This window comes from Falco biarmicus, chromosome 2, assembly GCF_023638135.1.
Source record: "Falco biarmicus isolate bFalBia1 chromosome 2, bFalBia1.pri, whole genome shotgun sequence".
Taxonomy (NCBI): domain Eukaryota; kingdom Metazoa; phylum Chordata; class Aves; order Falconiformes; family Falconidae; genus Falco; species Falco biarmicus.
This window is the reverse complement of record NC_079289.1, coordinates 1,877,541-1,890,171: the sequence shown is the minus strand read 5'-3', so window position 1 is coordinate 1,890,171 and position 12,631 is coordinate 1,877,541.

Here is a 12,631-nt window from a genome sequence, read left to right as displayed (position 1 = left end):
GACAGGTTTTGGGGGGCCACAGAGATGCCTTGCCATGCGCACATCTCAGGCTGGGGGTATCCCGGCATCTATTGTGGGGGCTTCTTGCACCCCTCCACTTCCCGGGATGCAATGAAACACGAGGGATGACGGGTCCTGGTCCCACCTTGGTTGCTCAAAGCAACCCATGTGCTCAAGCAATGATGCTGGCACGCACCTTGCACTGCCCTGGCAGAGCTTTTCCCAGCACAACCGCTCTTTTCCCTGGATTTCCCGTAAATAATTGATTGATCTTTCTTTGTTCTTTCACCCAGAAAGCTCTGCACATTCCTCAGGAGAAAGTCAGGCTGGTGATGGAGCCTCTGGGCTTTCCCCACGTGGGGGTGCCATGTGGATGCGAATCGGGTTGGTGCGCATGTCCTGCAGCCATGGCAAGGCAAAAGGTGACACCTAAGCAACTGAGCCTGCTCTTTTTCTTTTTTTTGCCATAAAAAAGGAAATATATGGACCGGGAAAAATAAGTTCATAAAGCATGCAAAAAACCAAGAAATTGTACGGATGGGGAAAAAAGAAGATTCACAGAGTGCGCGCTCTGTGAATCTTCTTTTTTCCCCATCTCTACCATTTCTTGGGGCTTTTGCATGCTTCAGCATTCTCCAGTGGAAGAAAAAAAACCACCTTTTTGGAGCTTGTTGTAACCTGGCGGGAACTGAAGAAACCTTGAAGTGGCTCTCCAGGAGCCCAGGGGATGAATCAGCCTCCTCCAGGTTGAGCTGAGGTGGAACAACTCGTCCTGCAGCCGAGATGGCCGCAGGGGGATAGAGGTCCGGCAGAGCTGGAAGAGAGCCTGTACGGCCCTGCCACGTCCTGCTTGGGCCTGTTCCACCACATTTTGGTGAAGGCTGGTACACCCAAACAGCTTTGTTCCCCATACTCTGCTCTCCTGGCCTCTCCCCATTCCTCACTTATGATGTTTACAGTACCTGAAGGGGTGAGACTGGGATTAATTTCCATGAGAACACATTGAAAGAGTAAATATCTCCGAGCAGGGATGCTTGGCAGGTTTATGGGGTTTGTTTTCCTCCAAGAATCGGCAGCTTTCCTGCTCTTTTTCTAGTTGCTCATGACCAGATGTGATCATCAGGTTCTGGTGGAGGAAGGATGCATCTACCCATCTGGAGCAGGACTCAGTCCCTGAGCTTTGTCCCATCCCGGTGTGGGGCCATAACTCATTTCCAAGTCTATCTAGGAGGTACTTCTTGGTGCTTTCAAATGGAGGTGACCTCTCTGTTGGTGTAAACCAGGTAAGTCCTAGTGCAGCCTCCTCCTTACACCAGTGTTACCTCCCACCCTGGGAGCTGGGAGCAGATGGGGAGCGGCAAAGAGAGGAGATAAGGGTTATGTCCAGTGATGGATTTTAGCCCTTGGGTAGGAGTGAATCTGTGGGGCTGCTATGGTCTGGTGCTGGAGTGGGACCCACAAAACGCAGCCCTATCGGGTCACATCAAACACTCATCAGTTGTTTTTGGAGATGCACTGTACCAGCGGCACCTCAGGAGCAGGAGGCGGGAGGTCATCAATACTACTGGAGTAGAGGGAACATGAGAAGAGTCTCCAAGAGCCATCCAACCATGCTCCTGAGGTTCAGGAGTATTTTGACAGCAGGCACAGCTTCATGGGCTCATGTTGTGGATCACGTTACCCCTGGGCTGTGGGCACCCAGAGGTAGGTGCAGGCCCTTCTGCCAAGAGCCAGCCCCGCACATGCACCATCTCTCTGTTTAGTTCCAGGAACCCATGTCTGTGTTCAACTGGGAGTTGTCACCATGACTTCTGTGGAGCTGGGATGGGATCTGAGGTGTTGCTGCCACCTGCCTTCATCCTGAGGGTCATCTACAAGGTCCAGGGACTGCAGCACCAGCAAGCCTCCACCAGCCTCTTTCCTCCAAACTCTTCCACGTGACACGGACATGGACATCCCAGTGAGCAGCAAGATGACCTGAAGACCGGCTCAGGGTCCTCAAGGTTGGGACACAGCTGCTGAGCTGCTCCTGAGGCAGGTGTTGAAATTATCTTCATGAAGGTGGCCTTTACCTTCCTAAAGGTGACCTCAAAAGGGCTGACATAAGCATCAGGAAATTCTGACAGTAAGGAAAGGAAGCAAGAGGAGGCTTAGACTAGGGAAGAAGAGAAAGGACATTGAGAGAGGAGACAGGCTGTAAAGACAAGGGAGGAACTCTGGAGTTGCAAATTGTTGAGGTATGCGACAGTGAATATGAAGATGATGACAATGGCACTTGGCTCTTTATACAGCACCAGAAGGCCCCTGGGGTGTTGTTTTCTGCATTGCTGGAGCCTTCCGTGCTTGCCTGGTACATGTGGGAGGACAAGCCTGAGGGAACACTCACTGGGCCAGACCTACAAATCCCCCAAATGTGTTGCTGTGTGTTCAGAGCTCTTCCAGAGCAGAATCCCAGTATGGTCTCGTCTGAGAAGAACCAAAGTTGTGTGCTCCAGGGTTGTGTTTCCAGAACAAACCAATGTGCAGAAAGTGGGACAATCAGGGCAGTCACCGCAAAACTGCTTTTTGCTCTGAATTAAAACGTTGCCTTTGAGTCACGTGTGCTCAGCAGTGTGGACCTCAGCTGCGCCTCACCGCATGGTCCATAGAGGCAAATACACCTTCGACAGTGGAGGAGGCAGCACTCCATCTCCATTCTGTAGAGGTTACCATGTCTGTGCCTCCAGGATGTGCCCCCCTTTTAATAGAGGGTGATTTGGGGAGAAAGATGGTTGTACGCACAATGGTCACGGAGAGAAGAAGCCCTGATGCACACGGAGACCCCTTCCCCATGGAGGAGCCCAGAGCCAAGCTCATGTGGCTGGCTGGCTCCAGGAGGTGCGTTCACGAGTCAAGGAGGTGGGGGTTGCCCCCAGTCGCCTGGCTTTGTTGTGAGAGAAGACAGGGCAGGATGAGGGTGTTTGCAAGGTAACAAGGCGGCCTGGCAGGCACGCTTAGGAACAGTGAAACTGGACCCCTGAAGCTGCTCAGATGGTGACCAAGAGATCCTGATCTGAGATAAGGCTGAGGGCTGAGGGCCTCAGCAGGCTCCAAAGGTGGAGGTGCTGCTCGTGGATGGCAGGTCTCCAGCTGGCTTTTGTATCTTTACCAGCCAGTGCCTGCGTTGAGGTGCAAGGCTAGAGCTGTAAAAGCATCTTCTCAGCTTTATCAGAGCTTCTTCACGTTTGGGAGTTTCCCACACCTTCCTTGGAAGCACAAGCTGCTGTCAGACTGACGAACTCCTGCTCTAAATTAATTCTGGTCCGATGGGCATGGATCTGATCCCAAAAGTGGTGTTGGCCCTGCTTTCGTGGTCACACTCTCAGCGTCTTCAGCTCACAGAGACCTGCTGCCACCAGCCCTGCCTAGTGCAGGAGCATGGGGATGGGGCTGTCCCCTCCGTCAGTCCCCTCCACGTGAGCTGAGCAACGCGTGCATTCCTGCTATACATTCCCCTGGCCATTCCTGCGTCACCACTGCTCTCCCCCATTTCTTGTTAATTTGTAACTTGAAACTTGCTGGGGCACATTTCTGTGATCGTGGCATTATCTGTTCCCTGGCTGGGTGCATCCGTGCCTGCTTGGACCGCGGGTATTTTTATCTGTGGGTAGATGGCATCACGTGAAGGGCAGTGGATGGGGAGCACTGAGCATGTTGGAAGGGTTCTAAAAAACATGTCTGAGAACAGGTTTGGGGACTGGGAGCAAAACAGGGCTCAAGGCTATTTTGGGCCTTGGAGAAGAGCTTCCAAGCTGTGGGTGTCCCATCCCTGGCAGTGTTCCATGCCAAGTTGGACGGGGCTGCGAGCAACCTGGTCTAGTGGAATGTGTCCCTGCCTGTGGTGGAGTCGGAATGAGATGACCTTTTAAGGTCCCTTTCAACCCAAACCATTCTGTGATTCTGTGATTCCCTATTTTCCAGCTGCAGAGGGAAAGGGACTGTGGGATTGCTTTGGGTGTCCATGGGGGATGTTCAGGAAGGACATGGCACCTCCAGAACTAGATGTTTTTCAGAGCAGATGTGTTGATCCAGAGTGGTGTGGGTAGAGCTGGCTGACCCACGGAGCAGGGGGACAGCAGAGATGCTGGCACCTCACTGCACCCTCCCATTATCAGAGCACTGCTCTGCGCTTGGCTGCCCGGGGACTGTATCAGCCCACAGCTGCCTGGGCTGGACAGAGATGGCCTGTTTCCAGTGTTCCTCACTTGGTCACGACCCACTGCAGCCCTGGTTATCAACATCGACCATCCCAGCCATGCTGGCTCTGAGTTTCTCCTGGTACTTTTGCATGCAGACATCTCCATTCACCCTGACTGACCTTAATATCTCTGTTTCACCTCTCTTCCCACAACCAGGGGCAGCTGAAAAGGGGAAGAAGCAGTGTCCTGCTAGGAGATAAACCCCTTTCAACCCCAAACACTCCCACCTTGGAGGCCCAGGAGAAGGGCTGCTGTTCAGCCAAGGGGAATTGTGTGCCTTAGAGTCTAGATGCAGCCTCAGATCCTGTAAGGACCTTTCTCCAGCACCTTCTCATAACAAAAGATGACTGGCAAGTCTTCTCCTGACATTGTGTCCACAAGCCCAGTCCTACCTTCTCCTATGCTTCATGTTTTGCACAATAGTGAACTTGATCTCAAAGGTCTTTTCCAACCTAAATGAGTCTGTCATTCTGTGATTCTATGTTACCATCTCAGCCACTGAAGCAATGGTTGGACTAGGGGATTTTCTTCCTTTAAAATTTTTCTACTGCTTCTGACCACAACACTTCTGTAGTGTAACAACATTCACGTCTCTTCCTCTTTCATTTATTGGAAACATCACTGTGTGATTCCTTTTGCTCTATTTCAGTCTTTTCCATAAAGTGGGTGAGACCCTGACACCAATTGTTGCATCCAGTGGCACACAGATGAAACCATGATGAGGTTTTCTTGCATAGGCAAGGCTGTGGGAGCCAAGAGCATCCTCTAAGGGAGGCATCCCATCACTGTTGGTTCCTCCAAGGGCCTGTCCCTGGGTGCTAGGAAAGGAAAGAAAACAGAGATGAAGCTCCTAAGAAAACCCCATGGGGAACTGTGACCATTGTCATCATTGATCCTGCTCAGAAGGGAGCACTTGGATGGTGCCGGCAGGAGAGGACATCAGGACATCCATGAGTGGGTGGAGATCTTGGAGTTACCCATCCTCTGCCAAGGCTAGGAAGGAAGCAAAACTAGGTACAGAGCTGAAGTGGCATCACCCAGTTTCAGCATTTCCCCCCCTGTTCTGCCTATGGGGCTAGCACACTCTTTCAAGAGGGTGTATGTGTGGGAAAAATGTGCTGAGATGCAAGAGGGGAACCAAAAATTCCCCCACAAAGGAGAAATGGTGGCAGCAGTGTGCTGGTGTGTCTCTGGCTGCTTGGTTTCGTTCTTATTAAACTCTTCCCTGTGAAGAACTGCATCTCTTTTCTGGAGGTGGTGCCCTATGGTCAAGCATTGTGCTTGCTAAAGCAAAGTGACCACAAAGCACCAGCCGGGGAGCAAGAGCAGTTTATCCTGCTGTAAATGAGCAAAGGCACAAAGACCAGCCCCACTCCTGCTTGCTTTTCTCTTTGCTATTTGTTTTTGCCAGTGAATCGATCCTATTTGGAAGACAAGGCTTTGAGACGTGCAGAGAGATGAAAACCCCAGTATGTGAAAGAAAATGAACTAAATGACCCAAGAGATTTTTATTCTCCTGGAGCAGAGCATGCCCTGAGTAAAGAGTTTGTGGCCGTAATTATCAGATCAAATCAAAGCATTTTTACAATAAGTAACGCCATAATTTATCTTCCAAATGTAAAAATAGATATATTGAGTGTTTCAGGTTTTCTGTGAAGCATGCTTGTCTTGCTGCCTTTACCCTGAGCATTAGAAAGCAGCAATAAAACTCGTATAAATACTAATTTTGGTGCTGATTTCTCATCAGTACAAAAGGCAGAGCAGCCTCAGAGCAGAGTTGCTCTCCCAAAGCTGAGTTCATTCAACCTTAGCAGATTATCAACAACTTCCCGGCAGCACTAAATAAACCTGGATTTAGGCTGAAAGGCTGCTGGGTTTACATATCACCTATATAAAACCAGCCTTTCCACACTAAAAAGACCTGTTATTTTCCAGAGCAAATTGCTTTTGCTGCTTCAAGCATGTTGCTTGTGCTCTGTGAAAGGTTTTTCTTCTCTGGGAACAGTAGATAGGTTACAGTGGCAAACAGTAAAATCAACTTGCCAAGCCCGCTCTTACACAATAGCCACTCCAGAGAGTAAGTTTTCATCTCTGAGTCATAAGGGAAATGAAACAAGAATTTATTTTGGTTTTGCTCCATGAACTATTTAGTCCATTTACTTTGCCTGTTCACGAACATGGATTGTACATCCAGAAAGTCCCATCATTTAGAGGCATAAACATGAGCTTGAGCTTAGCTAAGCCTTGCCCTTCAGCATATATATAGAGATGCACACCTTGAAACGCATGGCTTCACAAAGGGCTGGATCTAGCAGGTGTTTGCATGAGCAAATTCGTGCCATGATGCCCAAGATCTCACATGTGTGCTCACGGCAGGGATGCATCTAAGAACATGTGATACAAGGTTTTTCATCCTTGCTTGCTGCTGCTGCCGCCTTCACAAGCAAGTTTTTACTGCTCGTGTTTGCTTTTCTACATGCTCAAACTCCTAAAAAATGTCATGCCAGGCTGGCTGCACTGCAGAGAATGTCTGACTCATTTGCTGTGCCCCACTCGGCTGCCAATCATGGCAAGTCCCAGCTCAGGCTGGGACACGACGGAGAGCCCTGCAACACGGGAACACCCTGAGCAGCCCTGTGCCAGCCATTAACGCCCCCGGCTCCTGGCTCCAGGATAGCACCTGAGATCTGTGTTAGTGGTGATAGGACATGAATAGCCTCCACAGTTGCACAAGGCAAGATGAACTTTGCAGGCACAGAGCATCCCCGTGCTTTGGGAGAGATGGATTCGTCAGCTGAGGTCAGGAAGGAAAGGCTGCCCAGGGGTGAAGGGTGCTCTTTGCCAGGACGTGGGAGCATTTTTCCTCTCCTGAACACCCCTTTTTCAATGGCAAAAGGCATTGCCTGGGGCTGGGCAGCCCCTTGGGCCAGCTTGCTTCTGATCTCACTGCAGCCTTTTGTCTTGCCTTGCCCACAGTTTTGTCAGCCCTCCGCGGCCTCCCCTTGTCCCACTCCTCCTGAAAGGTCCACTCATTTGTCACTGTCCTGTTGGGGACATCTGGCTACAGCCCATGCACAGGGACCCCCAATGAGGGTGTCACTGGGTGGCACAGGGACGTGGGCTAGCTGCTGTCCTCTAAGAGCAGGACTACATCTGGCCATGCAGATGCTGCCACGTCTTGAGACGATGCCCGTAAGAGCTGGATTTGCATGGCGAGGCCCCAGTGTGTGTTTATAGACATGGTCAAGGCTGGAGAAACCAGGACAGGGAAACCCCAAAAGTGGTGTGGGAGTGAGGGCCAGTGGCCGTCCCCTATTCAAATAATGCATCTATGTGCAATGTCCATGGAACGCCGGAAAAGCAGGGGACAAGGAGCATCACCTAATCCCAACTCTAACCCTCACCCCAGCCCTCACTAACCCCAACCCTGGGGCAGGGCTGTGGGTGGATCTGTGCTCCCCAGGCCCTTGCAAGTGTCAGAGAAGAGCTGTTTCCAACCAAGGAGCATCCACCAGCATTTTCATAGGCACTGAACCAAAGCAGCAGGGCAAGGTGTCACCTCGTAAGGGGGCAGGAGGCAGGGGGTGTTTCCATGGTGGTGGGACAGGGCTCAGGGCCACCACCCTGTGAAGAGGGCCCTTTAGATAAGGAGTTGGCAGCAGCGAGGCAGCCCCAGGTGCCAGGCAGTGCCAAGCTGACAAGACCAGCACACATGCATGAGGAGCATGAAATTAATCTTAAATCCAAGTGTAAACTCCCAGTGACTTTTCCTCTCTCTCGGCTGATGGCAAAATGCCATGAGCTCCTCAGGAAGTGAATCGGACAGCCAGGAAGAAAAGGCATGTGAAAAGTTAACCCGATTTCTTTCTGGGGGCTATTGAACCTGCAGATGCAATGCCTCACTGCAGCTGCACTTCTGATACCCTCTCATGCACGCTCCAGGGAGGGCTGGAGGACCAAGACATGCTCAAGCGGTCTTTTAATAATATCCATCACTCTTGTAACCACTTGCATGAAGGGATGAAGAATGCTCAGCGAGTTTGGGAACACCACCAGGCTGGGGAGCATGGTTGACTTGCTGGAGGCAAGGCTGCTGGAGGGACCTGAAGAGGTTCAACAAGGACAAGTGCAGGGTCCTGCCTCTGGGACATGCTGGCCTTGTACAACAGACCAGGCTGGAGTGGCCAGCTGGAAGCAGCTAGTAACCACAGGTTGCCCCCAGATCAGAAGTACACATTTGCAGCAGCAAAGGTCCACCATGCCCTGGGTGACGTTTGCAAGAGTACAGCCAGTAGGGCAGGGGCAGCTCTCTCTTTGGCACTGGTGAGACCATGTCTGGGCAGTGGTTCATTCTGGGGCTCCCCAGTACCAAGCAGAGGGTGACAGAGGGGCCCAGAGGGGCCACCAAGCTGGAGCTCAGGACATGGAAGGAGAGACTGAGAGATGGGTGTGCAGCAAGAGAGGAAAACGCCAAGGGAGATTTTATTGCTGCCTGCAGCTCCCTGCTGGAGTGGTGGAGAAGAGATGGAGATGGAGGTGCCCAGTGATAGGACAAGAAGCAGTGTCACAAGTGGCAAAAAGGGAAACTTCTATTAAGAAGTTGTAAGTCCCCAACAGTGAAGCAGAAAGCCACCCAGGACCTGCTAACAGGGGAGCAGGGATGGAGGACACCAGTGTGCCCTCACCCTCAGCACCAAGGGCCCCCCTGCTCCATCCAGGCTGTGTCTCCCCAGTATTCACTGGGGGGTGGGGGGTGCTTTCCGCTAAAAGCCAAGTGATGTCTCATTTCCTCCACCTGGCAGCAAGTTGACTTCCTCTGTAGCTAACGGGCTCTGAAGCCAACAAATTTCTCATCTGACGTATCCCTCAGGTCTTATTTGGAGACCTACACCCACCTCCGCTGGGAAACACCCTCCACCAGCTCTGAGGCGCCCACCATCCCTTGGGGTCTCACCAGTTCTTTGTGGAGCAGGATGGGGAGATGAGTCACCAGCAGCTCCATCCTCCTTGTAGAGCATCTCCTGGGGCTCACAGTGGAAATGATGGCAGTACCCAGACTGGATCAGAGCCTTGGTCCTGCTGCAAAATTTCACCCCATTTCTTAGGTTGGCCCTCAAAAGTGGGGAGGGGCCCCCCATGCTTAAACGGAGATGGCAGAATGTGATAACATGCAAAATGGTTCCCTGGCTGTTGTAAACAATGGGAAAATAGCATGGAAATGTAATTAGCTAACAATTAAATCATTCCACTTCATTCCCCTGGCACGGTTTGGTTTAGGCTCTTGAGGAAGTGTGGACGTGTAGTACTTGCTCCATAGGTTTTCCCTGATGGTAAGTAACCAGTGTGGCCAGCAAGCATGTATAGACATGATGACAGGACTGAGGAGATGGCTGGCTGCCCCAGCCCTGAGCCCCAGAGCAAAGACACCCTACTCCTGAGCACCCCTCTGCCCGCAGTGCTGCTCTCCACCCAGTACAGAGCTCACGAGCATCTTGGAGGAGGTCAAAGCTTGGTGCAGAGCTCATGCCCTGATTGCTGGGGAGGCTGGTCCCACCCTCCTGCCCTTTCACCCCTGTCACACTGCCCGTCTGGGTTTTAGGGTTGCTTTGGGAGCTGAATTTCAGAGCAGAGGACACCCATCAGCCCGGCTGTAGGCCCTCCAGGTGCCGTCAAACCATGTTGGTGTGAGATGACTATGTCTCACCTCCTCATGGCCCATGGAAGATGACCACATGTCCCTCACCCCAGTCTTTGTGGGGATGTGCAGAGGTTGCCGTGGGCTCCAGGGCTAACCGAGCTGGTTAGCACAAGCAGTGAGCCTTGCCCGGAGTTGCCCATCAGCTTTTCCCACTGGTCCAAGCTGTTGCCATCACCCTGTAGTCATGGTGGGACAGGAAGCATGGAGCCAGGGTAGGATGGAGGATCACCACCGCGCCCGGGATTCCCCAGCCCACACGTTTGGCCTCGGGGGATGTGGGAAGAAGCAGGGCATTGTATCCCAAAATATCTGCCTTGTTGCAAAGGCAGGTTCAGTGCAGAGCCAATCTGTAGGGCTCCACGAGAGCGGGAGGGTTTCCTCCTGCCACAGGAAGGTGAGTGACTCACTCCTATGGAAACTGGAGCGATGGGGGAGGCAATCCCTCTCCCTGGTGGCTATCTATCTGGAGATAAATCTCCAGCCACTTCCCTTGTAAATATTTGCTCCTGAAATATCTATTCCTGAGCTTTTCTTATCAGATGATCTATTTATTCTGAAAATCATAGAGCCCCAAGGGTCCTTGCTGTGGCTCCAAGTGCATCCCAAGACTTTGCCATGGCTACCCCATGAATGACACATCAAAAAGGAGAACCTGGCCTGTCTCCATGCCTGGAAACACCAGGAAACACCTGCAAGCACTTAGCTAAGGGAAGGGTCTTCCTCATGGTGTTTTCCAACCAGGAGGAGGTAGCTCCCGGAGATGATGAGATGGTCTGCTGTTTCTACATGAGCCTGTAGTTTGGTTTTAATGGCAGCCACCAGCTTGAGGGTAATGGTGGGTTCATGGTCCAGACCGTATCCAGGGTGTCATTCAACCTGCTAATGTGTGAGCTGTGCACTGTGCCCTGGTCCCTGTGCCCACGATGGGTGGGACAAATCTTGAAAGTGAGCAAAGCCATCACCTATTTTCCATGAGTATATTGTGTGTGGTCCATCTCCCACTCCAGGGCTTTCCCCTTGGCTTGCAACAGGTTGAGAAGTGTCTGCTGGTGACCACCTTCCACCCGTTCACTTTGCAGCCCAGAAAAGGCCAGATCAGCTTCTCCTTTCCAAAAAGACCTGCCCAAATTGCTAGAAGGAAGATCAAGACCTGACTTGCATGGCATGAGACCTTCTGTCCTGTGCCAAAGGCCCCTTTGGTCATGTCTAAGCCAGACACATGTTCATATTAAATAAGGCACAAAATGCTAATTCATAGGGCAGAGATTGTGGGGAATAGCAGCGTTAAATGGAGGGACCATCTTGGCAAGAGGCAGGGGGTCTCCCCACGGATGTCTCTAGTGCAAGATGCCATGCCTTTCTGACAGAGAGCAGCCCAAGCACTGGCTTGTGTGAGAGGTTGCAGGGTGAAATTCGGGTGGCATCTGAAAAAAATGGACCTGATTATCTACTGGTCTTGGCAAAACTCCCTAGCACTCACCCAGTTTGGCACAGAGACTTAGGACTCAGTGCAGGGGAGCCATGATGGACCAGACCATGGTCCTGCTCCCTCACTGCCATGTGGTGGCACCTTCACCTGACTCCAGTCCGCTGGGATCTGCTGATCAGAGGCTAACAGCATAACTCAGGCTGGAAGGGACCTCAGGAGGTCTCTAGTCCAACCTCCTGGTCATGGCAGGGCAGCTCTGGGGTCAGAGCAAGCTGCGCAGGGCTTTATTCAGTTGGGTCTTGAAAACCTCCAAGAGCAGAGGTTGCACAACCTGCTCATAGTGGAGCCGTTTTTCCTTATCCTCAACCTGAAATGCCAGTGGTGGCGATGTCAGCGGTGTTGCCATGATGATTAAGACTCACTCAAGCAGGTCTCCTTGGCCCTTATCACTGGAAGAGAACGGAGGCAGCAATATGAAGGAGCACCACCATCACCTCTCCTGGGAAAGCCACGGTTTTTGGTCCACCCACCTGAAAAAATGATGCTGTTATAAAGGTTTATGCTTCTTCGCAGCGTACACACTGCAGGTCCCACTGTCCTTCCTCCCCCACCTTCTGCGTCACAGGCTACCAATTGTCTCTCTTTCCTTGGGGATAAAGGCATCATCATTTCTCTTCCCCTTCCCCCTCTCCTTGCCTACATGTCCTCTGCTCTTTAGGCACCATTTACCTTTTCATTCAGAGACGGCCTAACCGATACCCACTTCATTAAGTGCTCAGTTGCTCTCCGCTTGTATTTAGCTTGGAAACCCGTTCCTTTGGTTCCAGGACTTGTCTGGGCAAAAACCAAGCACAGAACCAACTGTACAGGTCAGTCCAGCAAACACTAGTGCCTCCAAAGCTTGTCCTGCAAATCTGGACTTCCTGGGACTGCGCGGCCAGGGGCTAGAAGCAGATTTACAAGGAAATAATCATTTGACCCGGAGGAATTGGCTTCTCTTTAGTTAATTCTTGCTGATAGCTACATCCCCAGCTCACTGAGGATGTAGAACCTGGTGCTGGTAACAAACCCGTTCCCAGCCAGAGGATCTCCAGCACTGGGAGCGCACACCCAGCATCACGATGCTCTTCCTCTGTGTCGGTCCCATCAGTGATCCCAAGGCAAGGAGCCAGCCTGAGAGGCTCTGGATTAATCCCTGGAACGTGACCTTTAAATGCTGGGAGTGGTGGGAGAGTTTTTTTAACGGTGGTGGCAAAGATCCAAATG